At 38.2% G+C, this 22,356-nt stretch overlaps 1 long non-coding RNA gene across 2 annotated transcripts in view; it reads right to left on the bottom strand.

Moving 5' to 3' along the window:
* Positions 1–22,356, bottom strand: part of LOC137153909 (uncharacterized) — a 183,812-nt gene that overhangs the window by 141,102 nt on the left and 20,354 nt on the right. The window contains exon 3 of one of the 2 annotated variants that reach the window (XR_010919944.1): positions 2,260–2,632. The exons of the other annotated variant lie outside the window; for it this stretch is intronic. This is a non-coding gene — a long non-coding RNA (uncharacterized lncRNA). Of the gene's footprint in view, positions 1–2,259; positions 2,633–22,356 lie in introns of those variants that run through there. 2 annotated transcript variants of the gene reach the window in all.

Genomic DNA, 22,356 nt, shown 5'->3' with positions numbered 1-22,356 from the left:
TCCTCCTCCCACTATCAGGAAGCATGCTGTGCACCAGTTTGCTGATGTTTTCCTCTCCACAGATACTCACATGAAGATGCTGGTGGTGTGTGCAGTACAGGCCATGTTATGTGATCTGTTACATTTGATAATCCTTTGAAGTCAATGGGTTGCATGTATTTCAAGGACAGCAAAACCTGACTCACAGGTTGTATAGTCCTTTGGAGTAAAAGGCACTGTGTATATATAACAGTCTTACTATTAGCTATATTAATTCTTTTAGTAATTAGACCAGATAGAATATATATGCATATACATGTATTTCTGTTTCAACTTTTTAAATAAATTCCATTATTTATACTTTTGTATTATTCAACCTTGTTCTGGTAGAAACTGTATCTGTAAAAGTAATCCTAATAATTTAACTCATCTAGAAGTAACTGACTATGAACATTGTGTACTGTCTGATACATCTTTGGAGTGGTGATAGCAACCATAAAGGTGTCTGCCAAGATCTGAGGACAAAGAAGGAGAAAAATGAATGTGCAGCTTTCATCTTAAAGTCTCAAACTTGTGAATTGTATTTACAAGTGCATTGTTGAATGTCTAAGGAAGTCTGGCTACGCCTCAGTGGTGAGTGCAGAAAAGGCCAGAGTGAAGATGGAGAGCAAGTTCCTAGACACCGATCACTTAGTGACCTGCATACATTCTATGGAATCCACTTACATTTGGAATCCACTTACATTTCGTCTGCAAAAACAGACTCGGTTATTTTAAACTCTGTCATTACTATTATTCTCCAGTTCCTCTGTAAGGCTGCAATTTGAAAAAGAAGTCAAGTAGAGTGTAAGAACTGATTAATATTTGCTGTGAATAAAATCAAGTGCTAAGATTTTCTGTTTTATAAGTTTTCTTGTGTCCCCGACAATGTCACCTGTAGAACAAAATATGGATATTAGTCAGCACTGGATAGGTCAGAGCAACTCTGGGAAGATTTCTTCCTTAGTAGACTAAATAGGCCACGAGACCACACACCTAAATAGCAATTTTTTTAAAAATATCAATGTGCACCATAGGTGCTGCTATTAGCAAATAAATGAGTGCCTCCATTTTGCTCTTTTCACCGCAGAATTTTATGTGCCAGGCTTGTAGCACAAGTTAAAATTTAAAACAACTGGTGATATCTTGAGTAATTTTCCATTTTGTGTCATGGAGAGCAAAGATTAAAAATCGGTTGCATTTTACTGAAATGATCAAATACTCTTAAGATCAAGACTGTCCTCCAGTAATAGTTGAATACATCACTGTTACACAACTCTTCTTACTCTTAATCTTGAAATCAAAATTGCAAGAAAAATGTTTATTCAGAGTAAATACTGAAGCCTGACCATGTATGGAGCATTGGTTTGAAGAATATCTCAACAATATTTGCTGGAACATTAGTATTGTTCAGAAAGGTAAAAAAAAAAAAAAAGATGCAGAGCCCAATATTTGTAGTTTTTTCCAACTTTAAAATTTAAGGGCCAGATTCTGCAAAACTTTGTTCCTGCAAGTAAATCCCATTCAATCCAACAGGACATACTCACTTACATAAGTACATACTACTTTAGTGAGGAAGTGTTGAAGGATCAAGCACCCCACATATTTTCACAGGCATCGTTATAATCCATTTCAGAAGTACAATATGTTTAACCCTAGTCTGTGGCTATCTTTTCATATTACGCATAACCCAGGGAATAAGGAACTGATGGCAGGAGTCTAACATGACCTTTTGCAAACTCTTGGGTCAGTGGGCTATATTTGCCTATGTAGCAGGCATTTATTTAGTTCTTGAAAGAAACATATTGGCGTTTGGGGAGTGGGGAAATCTAGTCTTCTCTTTCTGATTTCCTGCATGTGGTAATCCATTATTTACCAACCTGTATGAATAATGTGCTGTACTAGAAGCCATACAGGCTCACTATTCTCTGTGCTCTTTTCAGGTTATAGATGCCTCTTGCTATTACAGGACAAACGCCTGCAGGATTGCCTTTCTATAAAACAAAGAGCATGGGGCTAAAGGTCAGCCTAGCCATAAAACCATAAAACTAATATCTGAATGAGAGGATCTTCTTTACATACAGTATGAATCCTTGTTCAACAAACAGCAGACTCACTTGGGTAACAGTGCCCTTTATAGTCAGCCAATTTCATCTCTCTGTTAAGGAAGGTTTATTTTTCTTCTTCTTTCAGTTAAACCCTTTAAAGATTGTCATATTTTTATTTTTCTCTTTGGGCATCATGATTTTATTCTTGATTCCTCAGGGTTTTCCATTATTTTAGTTATTACATTCATGCTATCAAATAAATACTATCATTTGAGGTCTCTCTCTCTTTCTATCAAAGTGCCTTACTCTACACACACTAATACCGAGCCTTCAGTGTTTTTTTCCCATTTCTCCAGATGCCAGTCACATTTAATTGTTTTCAAAGCTATCATCAACAAACTCATATAGCTGATATTAATTTTCTAATACAAATTATCCTCACAAAATAAACACCAGGCTGAAGAATTACATTTATTCCACCAGAGAAATTGGTTATGAGAACAGTTGATGGGTCTTCTATCTTCAAGAATGGCATTCAAAGTTTTCCCAACAGTCCAGACTCTAACCTTTAAAAGAGGAATTTCCATGTCAATCTGGTTTTCTGATGTTTGAAACATGCTTTCTTTGTACTCTGTAATGATTACAAACTGGTGTAGTATATTATCAGTTATTGACTATTTGATAGCATGTTGATTCAAGGTGAAAAAAGTAAAAAGGAACATTTGGAATGTGGTTGAAATCAAACCACAATCTAATTGTGAGTTAGATGATTACAAAAGGTAATCGGTCAGCTAAACAGAATTGCCTTTTCACTATTGCTATTTAAAACTGCAGTGGTGACAGATTATTTTTGTCCCATTTCAATATAGTGTGCAATTTTACATGCCATGTCTCAGCAGCATGCAGTAATCAAATGCCATATTTCCAGAGAACCAAAAGTTAGAATTCCCAGTGACCTGAGGCAAGGTGATTGTATTGTAGTTGTTAATGCAGAAGACAATATTTGTTATGATTATGGCAATGTCCTCTCAGTTGGCCAGTAGCGCTAAAGTGGAATGGGGGGGAAAAAGGTACCATCAATGCAACCTTTCATTTGCCAGAATTGCTTAAAGAACTTTGGCAAATCCAATTGAGGAAGCTATTTCCATAATGTATTTGGCCTGAGGATATGGATTTCAGCTCAAAGACGCTTTAGTTTTATTTGCTAATAGTTTAACCATGTTTTTGATTTATTAAGAAGTCCCCTCTTCTCCCCTACACCTCCCAGTTGGAGGCCCAGTGCAATTTGAGTTGCCTGACCACTGTCCTACAGGCCTAGCATAGCTTCAGTTGCTTGCTTGGCTATTCTGACCCCCGTAGCATGACATCTTCCAGTTGGCAGGGATGAATAGGATCACTGAGTAACCTTGCAGATGTCTCAGTTTCTGCACACCACAGCACATCACAAGACATACTACACAACATGTATGCTTGCAGCTGCACATAGATAACGGTGATGGGAACAACAAGTTATCCTTGAATGTCGGGGGGTACACTTTTTCATTGCCAAGGGGCATATTTTTACACTGCCCCTCCTATCACCAGATGTTGTTCTAGACGACCCAAATTATCATGATGAGAATGGAATGTAGTCAAGGATGCAAACCCAATGTAGGTAATTAGCATATATGATAATGAGTAGAGAGATAATTAGGTGAAAGCTGTTTATGGAAGGGTATAAGAAGTCACTATTTAGACAAAGGGGCACACTCCATCAACACCTGACTCCGCGGGAGGTGCTGCCGGTTGGACCAGAGACCACTGACTCCCTGGCGGAGCCCCTGATGAAAGCTGTTCCTGTATACAGCCTTCTGAGTGACTGCTTAGCTCTCCAGGCTTAGTGAGTATGATATATGGTATTTAATTTTAGGCTTTCTATTCAAATAGTATATCTATTACACATTAAACCTTATTGATCTGCAAATCAGGCATACCATGTCTCACTGGTATTCACACTGATCATTAAGCGTCCAGTATCAACACTTCCCTCCCGCATTTAAAAAGTTTTACAGACAATCTGATAATTAAATTACTACAATTAACCCAAAAGAGTTATAGTGTATGTAGATTTTTTAATGTATCTTACTTCCTTGACCAAAAACAAACAAACAAACAAAAAAAATCAATCAATCAATCTGTTAAAAATAAAGTTCAAAGTCTAAAAATAAAGTCAGTGGATCTAGCCTTCCTATCCCTTGATCTGGTTTACAACACACATCCAATTTTATTTAAAATTAGTAACTATATCAGTCTTTAACAGAAAGCTAGCTTGCAATGTAACTATGAAGTAGCCACTGCAATCCCCAAAAAATCACTTTCTGTTAAAGTAGGACTATGTTGTTATCATTACAATACCAAAGAAAATTAACTGAAATCTGTGTTGATACTAACTTGAAATAAAAACTGATGCCAGTGAAAGGAAATAATATCGTTTTAGAATAAAATTTTGGTAAGCAGAATCCACATGTTGTATGCATTTCTAGCAAAACAATTCTACATTTGCTACTGAGATATTATTTTAAATAACTATATGTATTAGCCAATTTGACTTCCCTATGTCCATTTTATTTTCAAATTGGTTAAGAGTGACATTTAACAGAAATTAAGAATGCACTAGAAAAAAATGTAAGCAGTTGCTCAATTTCAACAGCAGTGTAAGCAGTCCTGTTGAAATCAAACAAATCACACCCTTAAAGCTTTGCACCTGCCTAAGTACTTTGCTGGCTCAGAAATCCCATACACTAAACTCAGCAGAATTACTTCAGAGTTCAGCTAGTCTGAGAGCAGAGTATTGGTCACTGTGTAACAAGTTGCCCATCCCAGATTCTGAAGTAGCTATTGCAGGGTTTTGGTTGTATGAAAATATTCAGCCAGCCAAAAATGAAAATTGAATAAAATCCCAACAGGTTAGGACTGGTACTCCGCTTTTGTGAAATGCGAGGTAGGCTTCAAAAAGAGGCTTTTATAACATCAAATGGATTAGAGGTATTCTGTAATACAAGGTTAACTTTCATCAAACAATTAGCAAATCTAATGAATTCATTAGGAATCTAATGAAAACCTTCATTCCAAATACTTGCAACTTTGGAGGTACAGAGTGACGTAAGGTACCAAAAAGAGGCACAGACACTAAACTTTAGTAAGGAAGATCTCAATAAAATTATAAGGTTAGTTCAATATGCCCAAAAAGTTAAAAGTAAAGGGAGAAAAATGCGTTGGCAGATGCTACTTAAAAACAAACAGACAAACAAACAAAAGCAATAGTAGGATATCAGAAAGCATTTGTACCACTATACAAAATGGAACCAAGAAGATAAGGCGTAAACTAGTATGGTTAAAAGGCAGGATTCAAGAGGAGATCCAGCCAAATGGAAATCTTTTAAAATCTGGAAATCTAATTTTAGTGAAAACAATAGACAGAAGCATAAATTAAGTCATGATTTATGCAACAAAAAAATTTGAAATCCATTTTGGCCTTTCTTAGAGCAGGAACAAAGGGACATTTCAGGAACTTAATAGGTGGCAAACTCAACACTGTTAAAACTCACCCAATGCATAATTAGACTCGGGAACTCTGTCACATTAAGTCATTGAGGCCAAGAACTTAGCAAGATTCAAAAAGGGATTAGACATGTGTATGGCTATCAAGAATATCCAATTATAATTAGAGATAAAATTTTTGGAAAGGATATTAAATTGAATTAGTTAGCGTATAAGCCAATCTGTAACAATTAGAGATCAGGATGTGATCTAATGGGGAGAGGAATGCAGATTAGCCGACATCTGCCCACTGCTGCTTCTTACTACTCCGACCACTGAACACATATTTTGATAATTCAGCACATTCCTACTTTTTTATTTCTCTTCTAGTTAAGTGGCAAAATGATGGGCTTACGAACAAAGAGGCAATGCCTCATCACGCGTTGAACCTACTGCTTTGAATTATTAATAGCAGCTCTGTTTGGAATGCTATTAGATTGACAGACATTTATCCACAGGTCATCTTTGCTAGAAAACCACTAGTAAAAAAGCTAGAACAACAGATAAGCCTTGAGGGAAGGAAAAAATATCTGCATTTTAAAATAATGTAAACTACCAAATTCTGGCAGTTATTATGCAGAGGTGTATACGGCTGTCCTCAGGGTTGGAAGGATTAGATTTTTAATGGTATTTGCTGGTAAATGTTGCTTTTACCTTGCACACACAAAACAACGAAAAAAATATTTCCATCTATAATTGAAATTTACAGATAGGTAACAAGAAAAATGCTGCTTAAGAATTCAGAGTTTGACTGAAGGATATTTACTTTGTATAGTTTGATTTGTGATGTTGACAATTTGTGTTTTAATGGGTATAGACCTTTAGCTTTTTCAAATCTCAGCATATACTGTCATTAAATAATTAGTCTGACCCCCTAAAAACTTCCTGCCACTGTGAAAATTGAAATAGATAAAAATTTAAAAAATACGTAACAGTAAACATCAATTTTATCCATCAACATTTTTTAAAATATATTATATTATATATATAAAACCCCACATTAGCCTAAATAATATTTAGAGATTTATTAAATGCCTTTGCTGCTCAGTGAATTTTTCCTGCATTACCTCTTAATTTTTATTGTCTGAGAAAAATTATTTGCTTTTTTGCTAATGTAGAAAAAAAATTAACAAGGATGTTCAAAAGTATGAGCATTTAGGTCAGTTTTTTCACTTGCTTTTTGCTTAACTTCGTCAAAGGCAAAGGAATTTTGTTTTCTATCAGTGCAATGTTACTGTATCTGTATTGTACAATGAAGACCTTTATTGAAAATTAGATGGGAACAAATTTGTCTTAGTAGATAAAGGGTGGTGCCTAAATATCTGCAAAATTTGCTAAAAGCTGACTTGCTACAGAAAAACATGAATGCAACAACTATTTGGATAAGGCAGGATTTTGTATAATAATCTGTGTAATAATGAATACTGTCTTCATTTCAGCTCTTCACTTGTTTTAACCTCTATTAACCCCAATCCTGTTCCTTTACATAGAGAATCTCAGATATATTGGAATGAGCTAGCTCACAGAGGCATATATGCTAGTACCCCATGTGGCAGTGAAAAGACAGGGCAGCATTCTGTTGTAGTGAATACAATACAAATAATGATTCTCAATTCAGGCATCTGGATACAGACTAGGTCTTTGTAGATCTTGCTTGCTCTTTTATACTAAGTAAAAACAGTCTGTTCTACCTACTGTCACCACACTAAGACCCTGTCTACACTTACCTTTGAGATTCGGCGGCAGTTGACGGGAGTTACGCAAGTTATGCAAAAAACTTGCGTAACTCCCATAGACTTATCTGCTTCTCTTCTGCGCACCGTCTTCACTGTGCTGCGCCACTTGTGAAGGTGGTCTTAGTACGTCGATTTCTGGATCGACTGAGCGGGTCTTCACTGACTGCTCAGTCGATCCAGAGAAATAGATCTGACGGCAGCGACTTTGCCGCCGTCAGTGTAGCTGTAGCGTAAGTTTCCCTAAATCCTGGCCTGGACAAGCAATCATGGAATTGACTGGTGTCTACATGTACAACTGCTCTCTGCTGAAAGGAATAAAAATTGCTCAGCTTTGTATCAGAGGCCCCTACTGGTAATGGAGAGATTCACCTTTAGTTCAACTGGCAAAACACTATGCTTTTGAAGTAGGGGCAGCCAAGTTTTATCTCCCCTATTGTCGTGCACCATTAGCAAATATAAAATTCTGCAGTGACTATAAAGTTGATACAAGTTCTGAAGTCATATCATATCACTTTGCTAGCAATTAAGACTTTATTGGCTGCCAGAGGTGGACAGACAATGTATTTGTAACACTCTAGTAAAAAAGCACTGCTCCAGGAATAAAACCAGGACGAGGATGGGGAAGTGATACTCCCCTCTTTCTGCTAAAAGCACAGTACATAATAGAAGAACGGCCGTACTGGGTCAGACCAATAATCTATCTAGCTCAATATCCTGTCCTCTGACAATGGCCAATCCCAGGTGCTTCAAAGGAAATGAATAGAACAGATAATCCAAGTGATCCATCCTGTCAGCCATTCCCAGCCTCTAGCAAACAGCAATCACTACCTATCCTGGCTAATAGCCCTTGATGGACCTATCCTCCATGAACTTATCTAGTTCTTTTTTGAACCCTGTTACAGCCTTGCCCTTCAAACATCCCCTTGCAAGGAGTTCCACAGATTGACTCTGTGTTGTGTAAAGAAATACTTCCTTTTGTTGGTTTTAAACCTGCTCCCTATTAATTTCATTTGCTGACCCCTAAATTTTATGTTATAAGAAGTAAATAACACTTCCTTATTTACTTTCTCTGCACCAGTCATGATTTTAAAGACCTCTACCATGTCCCCCCTTAGTCGTTGTCTTTTCCAAGCTGAGAAGTCCCAGTTTTATTAAGGTCTCCTTATATGGATGCTCTTCTATACACCTAATCATTTTAGTTGCCCTTTTCTGAACCTTTTCCAATTCCAAAATATCTTTTTTGAGATGGGACAATCACATCTGCATGCAGTATTCAAGATGTGGGCGTATTATGGATTTATGAAGAGGCAATGTGATATTTTAAGTCTTATTATCTATCCCCTTCCTAATGATTCCTAACATTCTGTTACCTTTTTTGACTGCTGTGGTACATTGAGTGGATGTTTTCAGAGAACTATCCACAAAGACGCCAAGATTTCCTTCTTGAGTGGCAACAGCTAATTTAGACCCCATTATTTTATATGTATAGTTGGGATTATGTTTTCCCATGTGCATTACTTTGCATTTGTCAACAGTGAATTTCATCTGCCTTTGTTGCCCAGTCACCCAGTTTTGTGAAATCCCTTTGTAAATCTTCGCAGTCTGCTTTGGGCTTAACTATCTCGAGTAGTTTTATATCATTTTGCCCCCTCATTGTTTATTCCTATTCCAGATCATTGATGAGTATGTTGAACAGTATTGGTCCCAGTAAAGAGGCCTGGGGGACATCACTATTTATCTCTTTCCATTCTGAAAACTGACCATTTATTCCTACCTTTTGTTTCCCTATCTTTTAACCAGTCACTGATCCAGGAGAGGACCTTCCTTCTTATCAGATGACTGCTTACTTTGTTTAAGAGCCTTTGGCGAGGGACTTCTCAAAAGCTTTCTGAAAATCTAAGTATACTATACCCACTGGATTACCCTTGTCCACATGCTTGTTGATACCCACAAATAATTCTAGTAGATTGGTGAGGCATGATTTCCCTTTACGAAAACCATGTTGACTTTTCCCCCACAAACCATATTCATCTTTGTGTCTGATAATTCTGTTCTTTACTACACAATTTGCCTGTTACTGAAGTTAGGTTTACCAATCTGTAATTGCCGGGATAGCCTCTGGTATCTCTTTAAAAACTGGCAACACATTAGCTATCTTCCAGTCACCTTGGAACAGAAACTGATTTAAATATTAGGTTACATACCACAGTCATTAGTTCTGCAATTTTACATTTGAGTTCCTTCAGAATTCTTGGTTGAATACCATCTGGTCCCGTTGACTTATTATTGTTTAATTTAGCAATTTGTTCCAAAACCTCCTCTAATGACACCTCAATCTGGGACAGTTCCTTAGATTTGTGACCTAAAAGGAATGGCTGACATTTGGGAAACTCCCTCACATCCTCAGCTGTGAAAGTCCGATGCAAAGAATTCATTTAGTTTCTCTGCAATTGCCTTATGTTTCCTGAGTGCTCCTTTAGCATCTCAATTGTCCAGTGGTCCCAATGGTTTAGCAGGCTTCGTGCTTCTGATGTATTTAAAATTTTTGCTGTTACTTTTTGAGTCTCTGTCTAGTTGTTCTTTAAATTCTTTTTGGGCTTCCCACTTATATTTTTACACTTCATGTGCCAGAGTGTATGCTCCCTTCTATTTTCCTTAATTGGGTTTAACTTCCATTTTTTAAAGGATACCTTTTTGATTCCTACTGATTCTTTTACTTTGTTGTTTAGACACTGTGGCACTTCTTTGGTCCTCTTACTGTATTTTTTATTTTGGGCCTTTATTATGGTGTCTTTAAAATGTTTCCATGCAGCTTGCAGAGATTTTACTTTTGGTGCTATTCCTTTTAATTTCTGTTTAACTAACTTCCTCATTTTTATGTAGTTTCTCCTTTCTGAAATTAAATACTACTATGGTGGGCTGCTTTGGTGTTTCCTCCCATGCCCCCAAGGGATGTTAAATTCTTTTATGTTATGGTCACTATTACCAAGCAGTTCAGCTCTATTCACCTCTTGGACCAGATCCTGTGCTCCATTTAGCACTAAATCAAGAATTGCCTCTCTTCTTTTGGGTTCCAGGACTAGCTGATTCAAGAAGCTATCATTTAAGGTATCAAGAAAATTTATCTTTGAATCTCTTTCTGAGGTGACATGTACCCAGTCAATATGGGGATAGTTGACATCCCCTATTATTATGGAGTTTTTAATTTTTATAGCCTTTCTAATCTCCGAATATTTCATGGTCACTATCACCATCCTGGTCAGGTGGTCAGTAGTATATCCCTACTGCTATAGTCTTATTATTCAAGCATGGAATTACTGTCCATAGAGATTCTATGGCAGTTTGGTTCATTTAAGATATTTCGTTTGACTCTATGCTTTCTTTCACATATAATACCATTCCCTGACCAGTACGACCTATTCTGTCCTTCAGATATATTTTGTACCCTGTTATTACTGTCTCATTGATTATCCTCACTCCACCAAGTTTCTGTGATGCCTATTGCATCAATATTCTCATTTAATACAAGGCACTCAAGTTCACCCATCTTATAATTTAGACTTCTAGCATTTGTTTGTAAGCACTTAAAAATTGTCACTTTTTAGCTGTCTGCCATTATGCGATGTAATGGAATGGGATTCTTTTTCATTTAACTGGATCATATCAGATCCTCCCCATATTTTATCCTCTTCCATTCTCTCCTACTTACTAGGATATAGAGAATCTCCATTAATAGATCTTTCCCTAAGGGATGTCTGTGTCCAAATTACGTGCTCCTCTGCACCTGTCGTCATTCCCCCAGATCTTAGTTTAAAAACTGCTCTGCAACCTTTTTAATTTTACATGCCAGCAATATGGTTCCACTCTGGTTTAGGTGGAGCCCTTCCTTCCTCTATAGGCTCCCCCTTTCCCAAAAGGTTTCCTGGTTTCTAATCCCCTCCTCCCTACACCATTGTCTCATCCACACATTGAGATCCTGCAGTTCTGCCTGTCTAACTGGCCCTGCACATGGAACTGGAAGCACTTCAGAGAATGCTACCATGGAGGTCCTGGACTTCACTCTCTTACCTAGCAGTAGGAATTCTCCCTTCTTTTGGGTTGGGCAATCCCTGTTTCCCCAGAGCTCCCCTTCATGTCCTGGAGAACACACCAGGTTGCAGAATATGAAGTTGGAGAAGCACATGGAACTTGCACCTAGGTGAGGTGTGTCTAGAGCTGTCAACATTCTCACCAATAGGTGGAACAGCAGCACCACCACCTGATGGCAGAAGAAACAGTATGTCAGCCAGAAGTCTCCTAGACCTTGCCCTCCAGAGAGACCGATTACCAAGATGCAGATTACACTTCCAACTACCACCTTCCTCCAGGGAGGGGGAAAAAAATCCAGGAGATACATTGTGCCTCAAATGTCTTGCTTGAAATGTCTTTAAATCTTTTTAATTGCTCCTCCTGGAGCTCCCAATTTTATTTGTTTTTATATCAATACAAACTTTCCATCCTTTTCCAGTGCAAATGATGGCAGATATCGGCACTAGGATGGGAGGAATCAGTAATCGACATTCCCCCAATACACATACACTCTTGCTTGACAGGCTAGGAGATGACATAGAAACATGCATCCCTTTTGGATAAATTTTATCCCTGTAGCCCCCATTCTCACCCCCTTGCTGTGTCCTGTCCCAACAAGCTAATGCAGCCATATTCCCACTGTCTCAAAGTCTGTGACAGCAGCCACTGAAGTTGGCAAGGTCCCCCTCCTCCCCAGATCTCTTTTAATCATGGCATAGTCTTATTTCACGATATAAATTCCAGACATAATGGCAATAACTATGTTCCAGGGTGTATTTCAATGCAATTTTGCACTATTAAGGTATTTAAAGTCTTGTAACCTAGAGGGAACACGAGTCCAGCCCAGGACCAAAAAGATCAAAAGTTGTCTGTTTTATTCCCAGAGCTGCCTCTAGGTTATGATGTCCCTTTTAGCATTTAGCCTGTCTATGCCTCAGTTTTGGGGCTGCTGTATAATACCCTGGGACTACTCCCTCCAGCTTCCTAAAAAAGTTTTGGGCTAACAAAGATGACAACCTCTGCCCATCTATCCCAGATTTTGCACAAGCCCTGTGCATGCTGGGACAGTCCTTTGGACAGTTTGATCAGTGCTATGGGAATAGTCATACAGTACAGACACCATAAAATAAAGCACATATCTATGTACCTTTTTACAGCATCTGATTTGATGAGTTCCAAAGTAATCTGGGACACAGCCATTGTAAATCTTAATGTTAGTGAAGTACTTTGAGATCTTTGGATGAAAGAGTGATAAATGTTTTTCTTTTGGACAAGTTGTGAAATTTTAAAAAGAGAATAAGACAGCAAAATGAAATCACCCCTAGAATCAGCAAAATGTTTAGGTGTTTAATGACCTATGAGTGACAATTAAAAAAAAAACCAAAAAAAAAAAACCTCCTTAACTGGCAGATTGTGTGGCTCAGAAAATTGACAATGGAAGATGGAGCACTTCACCTTTAGATCAAAGAAACGGGCCTCATCCAAGTCAACAGTTAAAAATAAACAAGAGTGTCTCGACAGATATGTAAATTGACAAATGCATGTGCTTTCTGGTGGCCTTGGAGGAATCACTAAGACGCAGATGTTCTATAGCGTTTAAGTGGCCAAAATAAAAGTTTGAAGAGGATTTTTAACCAAAGGTAAACAGACTTTTTGTCACCATTTGTCTATTACATCAAAGTGCATTTCCATCAGACCCACATCCAGTTTTCTGGTGACAATGTATTTTATTGAGTACTACAGCAATCAGAAGACCAGGATAAATTACCACTAAATTCCTCATTTTGGAAAAACATGTACTTAAAGTATGTGGTGCAATTGAAGTCAGTTGAAGCTTTGAAGTACGAATGTTTTATGATACGTGCAATTTTAATTAGTATTTAACCTGCAGTACTACAGCAGTAGAGCAGTATCAATGGAGATTTTTGCAGAGAGATTAGGATAATAGGGGACCACTGAATTTGATGTGCATCTATTTAACATGCATTTGGAAGTGTATTCGTGCATGACTTACTGTGTAACAGGACAGGAGTAAGACTCTGAAGGACTTAGCATGGCAGACACACAGAAATTCCTAATGGATGTAATAAAAGCTAAGCAAAGTGATTTTTATTAATATACCAAAGCCCAGCAAAATGGTTCTGTAAATAATTAGCTTCTAATGACCTTGATAATTTCTGACATCCATTTCCTCACAATCTGCTGAATTCTTTTCTGTTCCAAATAGAAATAGACAGAACATCCACAACAGAATTAAGTACAAAATACAGACCCCACAAAGAGAATCAAAAGAATTTTTCTTTAAAGCAGTCTGTGTTTTTAGCCGCAAAGATTTTATAAGATTATTTTATTTATTATGACAAAGAACCAAAAGAACCAGAATAAGAAATCATATCTGCTCCCTTGCTGAACTTGGCAATTACCTTTTAAACATTTTGCTTTTCATAGAGACTAGAAAATTAAAATCTCCTTGACCAGGATTGAAGGACTAATATGCTAGTGAGAGACAATGTTTTAGCCACTCATAAATCCACAGAATCAAGTTAGGACGCAGTATCCCATCCCATAAAAACGTAGCACATCACTTTAATGATGTCTGCTTAAAACTCACATTCTGAGAGTTTTTACTTGCACAAATGCTATCTCGTGAGTGAAGCTGAACACATTAGGGAGATGAGCATGGCCAAAGAAGATCCAGTTTTAGATTTGACTGTATATAAGGAATGGAAATACGTGCAAGAGAGATAGAGGGTGGGGGAATAATATTTACCAAAAGAATGCCTGGCATCAGTTTTTATTTGGAAAGTTAACTTTGTACAATGCGACACCCCTTGGTCTCCAGCAGCAGAGATAGGACTGCCAACCCTCCAGGATTGTTCTGGAGTCTCCAGGAATTAAAGATTGTCATGTGATGAAAACTCCAGGCATCCATCCAACCACAATTGGCAACCCTAAGCAGGGATCAAACCCAGACAACTACATCTTAAACCTTGAGCCTCTGCTTCCTGATTTAGAAGATCCAGTTCTGCTAACCCAAAAGATGTGCAGACTTATAAACCTCTCTGTGGTACAGGCACAACAGGTAGACAAAATGCTATGGACTGTAAGTGTGGGTTACACTTGCAAACATAAGCATCAAGAAACAAAATTAAATGAATGCTTACATTATGTAGAAACTGATGCGGTCACCAGAGAGGTTTTGACATGGCAAGACAGCGTACTGGTTCAATTCTCTGCTAGCTTGAGACACTACATGCGGGATCTCAGATGTTTTGCCTTATTAGTCTGCCAGTGTTGACAAGGCATGAGGAAGCGTTAAGGTCTGCTCATGCTCCCATAGCACTTCCTCTAGCTGATCAACAGGAAGCATATCCCGGATTACTCAGCGCAGTGCAATGTATAAAATATGATCCTGATCATGGGGATGCTTACCATGCATGTTTGACTTTCCTAGTTTCTAAGAATTATTCACTCTGTTGTTGTGGTCGATGGGGGCAAGAATTGTTTTTGTAAAGAAGACAGCTATTTGTGTTTTAAAGTATAGGACAGGGATTCCAGAAATCTATATTCAGGTCTTGGCTCTGCCACTGACGGTACATAGCCATAGGCATGCCACTTTACCTGTGTGATTTTTGCTTCCCCATTTGTAAAATGGGGCTAATAACGCTGACTTTCCTTTCTCCTTCTCATCAGAGTTGTGGGGATTAATGCTTGCCTTGCATGTTGAACATATAAAGCGCTATAAAAATACTGAGTATTGTTCTTTCAACTGCCTTCAAGTTGGTTAAAAATGATGGTGGTTTATGAGTGTGTTTCATATTCACCATATGGTAAGTATATGCATACAGATATAAATAAAGGCTGGGATGCCTGGATATGACTCTTGGATAATGCATCCGAAAATCTTTATAAGCCACTTTCCACATGAATTCATTAGTATTGGCACCCTCTGCATAGCTCAGAAACACCACTTATGATTGCACCAGGCTCTTGATGGCAATGTCATTTTGTGTGATATGCAGCAGGAGCAGTTTATAAATGTTAATGCTTTGAAAACCTGCTAATTTTTCCTATAGCTGTATTTTTAAAGAAAATTAAAGATTTAAAAATCAAACATGGCACAATAGATTTTCTTTAATCAAGCATTTAAAACAGTATAATTCTCCACCACAAACTCATTCCACATTCCAAAAGGCAATTATATTAACATTTGAAGTACTGAATGAATTACAACCATCAAATAAGTTAAATTTTATGAAAGCATGCTTCCGCAGTATAGCACTGCTGCAATAATTTACTACTAAGGAGTCCACTGTTTCCATTTTAAGCACTTATTTTAGTTAGAGATGAGCTAACGGTCTATACATGGAGTTAGATACTATGGCGGTGAGCACTATGGAAAATCTTAAGTGCTAACTTCGGATAAAAATACAGACCTACACCAGGTTTATGCTAGCATTGGGTTGGAGGCCATTTCAGATTCATTGGCAATGAAATCTCTGAAGCTGTTTTCATGAGATTTTTTGCCCCAAAATGGCAGAAGTCTCACAGGATCAGCTATTATCACAAGACTAATTTAGTCACACCAGAAGCAAAAAATAGGACTATTTGTTTTAGGTTTCACCCCAGAATCAGAACCAAAAGGGTGAGGTTCAGATATAGGATTTGTGTCAATTACCCTCAAAATCTGAAGGCTTCAGATTTGAACATCCAGTTTTGGCCCATCTCAAATTTAAAGGAGTTTCAATGCTGGTGCTTCGGAATGAATAGCACTAAATTGGGTACATTTTTCACTCGTTTTCAAGTCTGATAAATCAGCCTGAGTGATGGAGTTCCAAACGTGATCCTGTGGGTTAGTTTGCAGTGGCCTTTTCATCATTTCAGCAAGCATGAAGGGTGAAATTCATCTGTGTGGAAGAGCCAGCACAAAGATTATGTACCACTTAATCATACTTATGCCCTCAAAATACAGCATAACTGGCGCATAGGCATAGACCGAGCAATCTGCACAGGACTAATTTTACCCTAAATAAAAGGAATTTCATTTTTACAAAACTAAACCGTGGAAGCACACTGTTTTTAAACATATCTAGTTTTTTTAAGAGACTTCATACAAACTGAACTATTTGAAATTAAAAATTACTGCAGGAGCGGAGCATGCAGAGCAGTCAACTCTTCTAGCTCCTGGTGAGATGATTAAGATACTAGCACTGCTCACCAGTATCAGAACAAATGTGTTGTGACAAGCATCAAGACCTTAACTCCATTTTAATTAACATAATGATAACTCCAGGACATTCACTTATAATCTAGGGATTGTCTCAAGTAGTTTTACTACTAGTTCACTACACCAACGTGAAAAAACCCACACCACACTGTACAGGCTGGGTTAAATTGTGACTGGCACCATATTCCAATACTGATAAATAAGCAAGTACATAAAATTTAAAGAAAGTTCTAAATGAAGCACTTCCCAGCACCACAGTGCCGAATTTCTCTGTAGCACATATTTCAAGAGATATCCAGGGTATATAGCATTGCCCAGTGTTGAAGGATCTTCTTCTTCAGGACCATGCAGTGCAGTAGGTGCTGCAATGCCTAGACATGTTATACCTGAGCTAGGTATTTTGTTCATTTAGGTGATGTGCTTTGCAAAAAGCCTAGATAATCTGCATAACAATACCTTACATGCTGCAGAACTATAAAGCAGTGTGCCATGCATATCCACCACCACCTCCAAAAACGTCCAATATACTCAGTGAAATGCAGTTTTATGCTATACTGCTTTGACCTTTGCAGTATTTTATATTTTGAGCAGCTGGCCATTACAGTTCTTTCCCAGAGGCTAGTGAGGCTGTAAACAGGAGGAGAAGTGGAATAGCAGCCAATATAATTACAGAATATTGAAAAGGTCAAAGAAAGTGCACCATGCTACTATAATTTACAGTATATAAATGATCAAAAAGTGCCTTTTCTGAAAAAAAAAATTGTAACAAACATATTTCAGTATTAATTCACTTGCACAAAAACAAGGTATTGGGAACTGGAAAAACTCATACTCATTTCAGCATTCCAGGATGTAAGCCTGTTTGTGGATGCTAAACAACAGAAAGCTACCAGAGTTTCATTCAGTTCTCAGTTACACTAGCGTAAACTGTGAATAATTCCACTGGGATCAGTGTAGTAATACCATTGTAAATTCAAGGCAAGTTTGATCAGAATCAGTCCCATACAGGCACAGTACATATACTCTTCAATAAGTAGATGGATGCCAGGCATGTAGAGATACCAAATGCATTAACCTGCTTAGTCCAGATAGGTAGGTATGTTACTGTCCCTATTGTGGAGTTGTACTCCTAGACAACCGGAAACACCTGTACAGTGGGGTTATTTCTACGGAAGCCTTATGTGACAGAATGCTGGATAATAGCAGCTGAGCCAGCACTCTGGTCACTGCAGCTCTAATTAATTACTTCAGAGCAGAACTTGTTAAGAAGAGCTGTGCCTAACTGATGGGTTAAGAGAACTAAGAGGCTAATTAGGCCATTAAGCAGATGATACAAAAGGCACAGGATGGAAGTAGGAGGGGAGGAAGCAGATAGGGAGATGGAGAGAGATTTACTTTTTGCTGCTGTCCTCAGAAGTTGATGGCTCCTTGGGACCGTAGGTGTAAGGCTGTGTAATGTACAAGGGTGGTGGGAACCAACATTGGAAATAAACTGCACCAGGTGTTTTACCAGCATAAATGTCTCTGAGAGGGGCAGGAGCGAGCAGACCATGCCACACCTTGTTAAATAGAACATTTACTATTGGGGTTGCTCCTCATGGAGCCATTGGACGAGGACAAACAGTTGTGTCATAAGGGGGGAGGGGGGGAAAGAGTGCCATGCTATTAGATAGTAATACCCAGGTTAAAATAGGAGGCAATCTCAGTGCCAATCAACTCAATACATTTGGAGTCACAGAGCTGCTAAGTTACTGTATGTGGGACCAAGAAGCCCATTTACATTAGGATTCCCTGAAGTCTCCTCCAATGCCCCCTTAAATTTTTACCAGCCCGTCAAGATCTCCTTTAACACAACTAAGTGCCTTATTCAGTCTTCGATCTGCTCCCTAGTCTGCTCCCCCAGTCTCCAATTCTCTTGTTTTCCCTTTTTACTTGTTGTTGCACTTATATGGTCTCTGAAGCAGACTTGATTCAGTCTATTGACATCCATCATGTCCTATGCTATGGCAACTCCCTTTGAAACAGCAGTGTTTTCCTGATATTTCTACCCAGGTTGGGTTTAAAAAAAAAAAAAAAAAAAACCCAAAAAACTGGTTGGTGAGAGGTCAGGTGAAATCACAAGAATACAAATTCTCATAATATTTTCAATGAAACAAGCTGTCTTTGTGCTATCTGGAGATGCAGACAGTCAGTGAGACGAGAGAAAGGACTAGGACAGCAATAGAAAGGGACCAGATGAGAAATAGGAATAGTATATAGAGAAGCAATGAAAAGAAGCAAAAACTGAACATTCCAGCTTCTTCAAATTATCCTGTCCAAAGAAAGTGATTAATGACAGCAAAAAATGATGCAGTGTGCATGCACTAAAATGGCAGCATCTCACTTACCAAACAAGATAAAAATGGACAATTACAACCTAAGCTCTACTAAACTCAAGTCTGATGCGAGTGATAAGGCTTTTGTATTCATGACCAATGGATATTACTTGGAGGAATTTCTTTCCCCTATGATTTGAAATTAAAATTCTGAAGGCTTCCCTCAATGGTTTGATATGAAATCTAATCCAATAATGATTTGAAGTTCAAATGATCTCCTGGTGCCTTTCCTTTAAAAAAACCTTTTTAAACATTATTCTGTGTATTATTTTTGTTTCAACATGGAGGTGAAATGCAGTGCTACTGAGAGATTTTATTATTCTTTTTGGATCTCCTGAGGATTCCAGTCCCAAGATGCTTGAACTTTCCTTTTTGGGCAATGAGTTGTAAAGAGCGGTGAATAACATTCTGGTTACAGTCTTTGGGGGGCAGTGTAATCACTGCTTTTTTAATAGTACTAACTGAACCCCACAGAGGAGGGAAATGTAATCAATGACATTGAGGGAAAGAAACTAACGAGGCAGTAGAAAGCTCAAACCATAAAGCTTTAGTGCCAGGAAAGAGCTGGACTATATTTATTAAAAACAACGAGAGTCCTGTAGCACCTTAAAGACTAACAAATTTCTGCAGGCATAAGCTTTCGTGGGCTGCAACCCACTTCATCAGATGCACCCATGAAAGCTTATGCCCACAGAAATTTGTTAGTCTTTAAGGTGCTACAGAACTCTCATTGTTTTTGCTGTATACAGATTAACACAGACATCCCTCTGGAACTTTTCACTATATTTATTACAGTCCAGACCCTCAATTAATGCAAGACAGCCTGGCTCTATCAACTTCAATGGAGCTTCATTGATTTACACCAGCTGCCTATGTTACATGGTGTAAATGACAAAAGTTCTGATTCTTCAGAGCAAGCATCTTCTGGAGTCAAGTCAGAGGTAAGAGTGAAAGTGTCTCCAGGTTTTCCTACCCTTAGAACTATATCCACCCATTGTGCGTCATCTAGAACCTTGGTTTTGTCACTATCTCCTGACTCTGTTAACTGGAGCTGCAGCCATCCTTGCCACCTTTTAAACATTTTCTATCCCCAAAGCCATATAGTCATCATGAACAAGGATGAGTAATCATCATGAACAAGGATGCTAGATCTGGAGTTGAGCCCTTCTCCAGAACTTTCAGATGACAAGAAACCACTTCATGCCACATTTCCTTTCCTGTCATACAGTTTGTGGTCTGTGCTATACCTGCTCACTCCAGATGAAAACATACCAGTGCAGAATGCCTACAGAAGCCCCTACTTACTGCTTAATCCCTTCATGTGGGACTTCAGGGATGGGGGAGGCCTAGCACTGACCCTGTGACTGGGGTGATTTAATCCCTAAAGCTTTAGAGGGATTGGTGGCTCAAATATGTCACACAGTGAAAGTTGCTCTGAAAGCTGTATGTCTCAGAACCATTTTGGGAAACACACTTCCAGCCAAAAACAGTTTACATTGTCAAACATTTTTTCATTGAGCCCAAACGGGCCGTACTTAGCTAACAAAGTGCCATTTCACAGTGAAGGTCAGAATTTGTAAGCATTGAATGCTATGCTCCATTGGGACAGAGGGTACTATATTGGTGTACTGGGTCTGTCATCTATCACCAGAAAGATGTTAGAAGGGTGAAGCAGACCTCTGGCCTTCCCACAGACAACATTTTGCTAACACTAGGGACTGGTGTACCACATGCTTCTATGGCAATGCATACAAAGGCTGGGTGCTCTTAGGTGAATTAGGTAACACTGGGGTCTAGCTAACTATACATTTCTGTATAGTAAGTAGAGGCTAACCTTGGGGTTGCATGCATTTAATTTTATTCCTCTTCTTCTCCTAGGTGCAGGATAATTATTTAACAATGAAAACAGAAATTATTACTTTAGCCTGACAATGTCACAAGTGAGGAGGAGAAATTTGGAAAGTGTCATATATACAGTGAATCCAAAACCCAAGCCATAGGAAAGGCAAAGCACAGTGGCTATGTTTTTTCTGAACCAAAGCATGGTCTCTCTCTAGTTTAAGCAAGTGTCTTCTTAACTCAGTATCAATGGAAAATACAAGTGCACACTATTGAAAGTTATAGTACAATAAAGTCTTTTAGGTCCAAACTTACTCCCACTGTAGTCAATGGTGCTTTGCTAAGGACTTCAACAGGTGCAGGAGCACGCCCTTTAGTAACCTAGGGCCAATTTCAAGACTAATCTATATACCATGCATACCCTCTGAAGCCGTTTCCATAGAAATGCATGAGTTGTAGGTCAGCACTGAATACAGCCTTAGACTCTAGTATGAGTCATTCCCACAAAATATTTCTTGTTCAGACATCAGTACTCATAATGAATTAGACTTAAATACTTTATTATTTGAAAGAGAATATATTATCATTTCAAGTGTCACTTAATTTCCAGAACCAACTATATATTTATTTTCTACTGTACAATTTACATGGAACATGTATCCCTATAATTCATAGCATATAGAAGAGAAAATTAGTGTCTAATCAAATATAACAGTTGATTCTAACAAATATTTTGAGGTCACTGTGACTTATAGTGATCCATAAAACTCTCCAAATATAATTTCTCTTTAGAAAGTGATTTTATAAGTTTTATATGAGAAAATACTCTTCCGGGTTTTTAAAAAAAATTAATTAAAATCGCATTATAAATGCCCCAATCATGTGTTCCTATTAAAAAACACTAGACTTTCAAGAATTATGGCATAACCTAAGTGGAATGAATTTCATTGTAGATTTCCATTTATCATTTTGCAACTCACAATTATGCATGAAAATGTTTCTCTAATTATAGACATAGGGCCAGATCCAAAGATGGTGCAAATCACATAGCTTCACTGAAGTTAGCTATTTATTTCCAGGTCGACGAGGTCTAACACCATCCTTAGGATTGGTTGGGCTGGTTTGACCTTGAGTGGAGAAACGATGCATGGTCCTGTGTTTGGGATGCTAGGCTGGGACTTGGGAGACCTAGGTTCAATTCTTTGCTCTGCCATACACTTCCTGTGTGATCTTGGGCATGTCACTTGATCTCTCTGTGCTCAATATACTAGCTGAACAACAGAGATAATAGCACTTCCCTATCTCACAGCAGTGCTGCAAGAATAAACATGTTAAAGGTTCTGAGGCACTCACATACAATGGTAGCAGAGCCCATAAAAGTATCTAAGAGAGGAAGATATGTTGTAGTGTTGAAAGGCAGAGGTGTGGGACCAATGTGAAGAGCTTCTTGGGGCTGAAAGGAGGAA

This window comes from Emydura macquarii, unplaced genomic scaffold, assembly GCF_026122565.2.
Source record: "Emydura macquarii macquarii isolate MOO-44397 ecotype Brisbane River unplaced genomic scaffold, CSIRO-AGI_Emac_v2 contig_1253, whole genome shotgun sequence".
In the NCBI taxonomy this organism is placed as follows: domain Eukaryota; kingdom Metazoa; phylum Chordata; order Testudines; family Chelidae; genus Emydura; species Emydura macquarii.
Note: the sequence above shows the minus strand (reverse complement) of the source record. Positions and strands in the feature narration are given on the sequence as shown.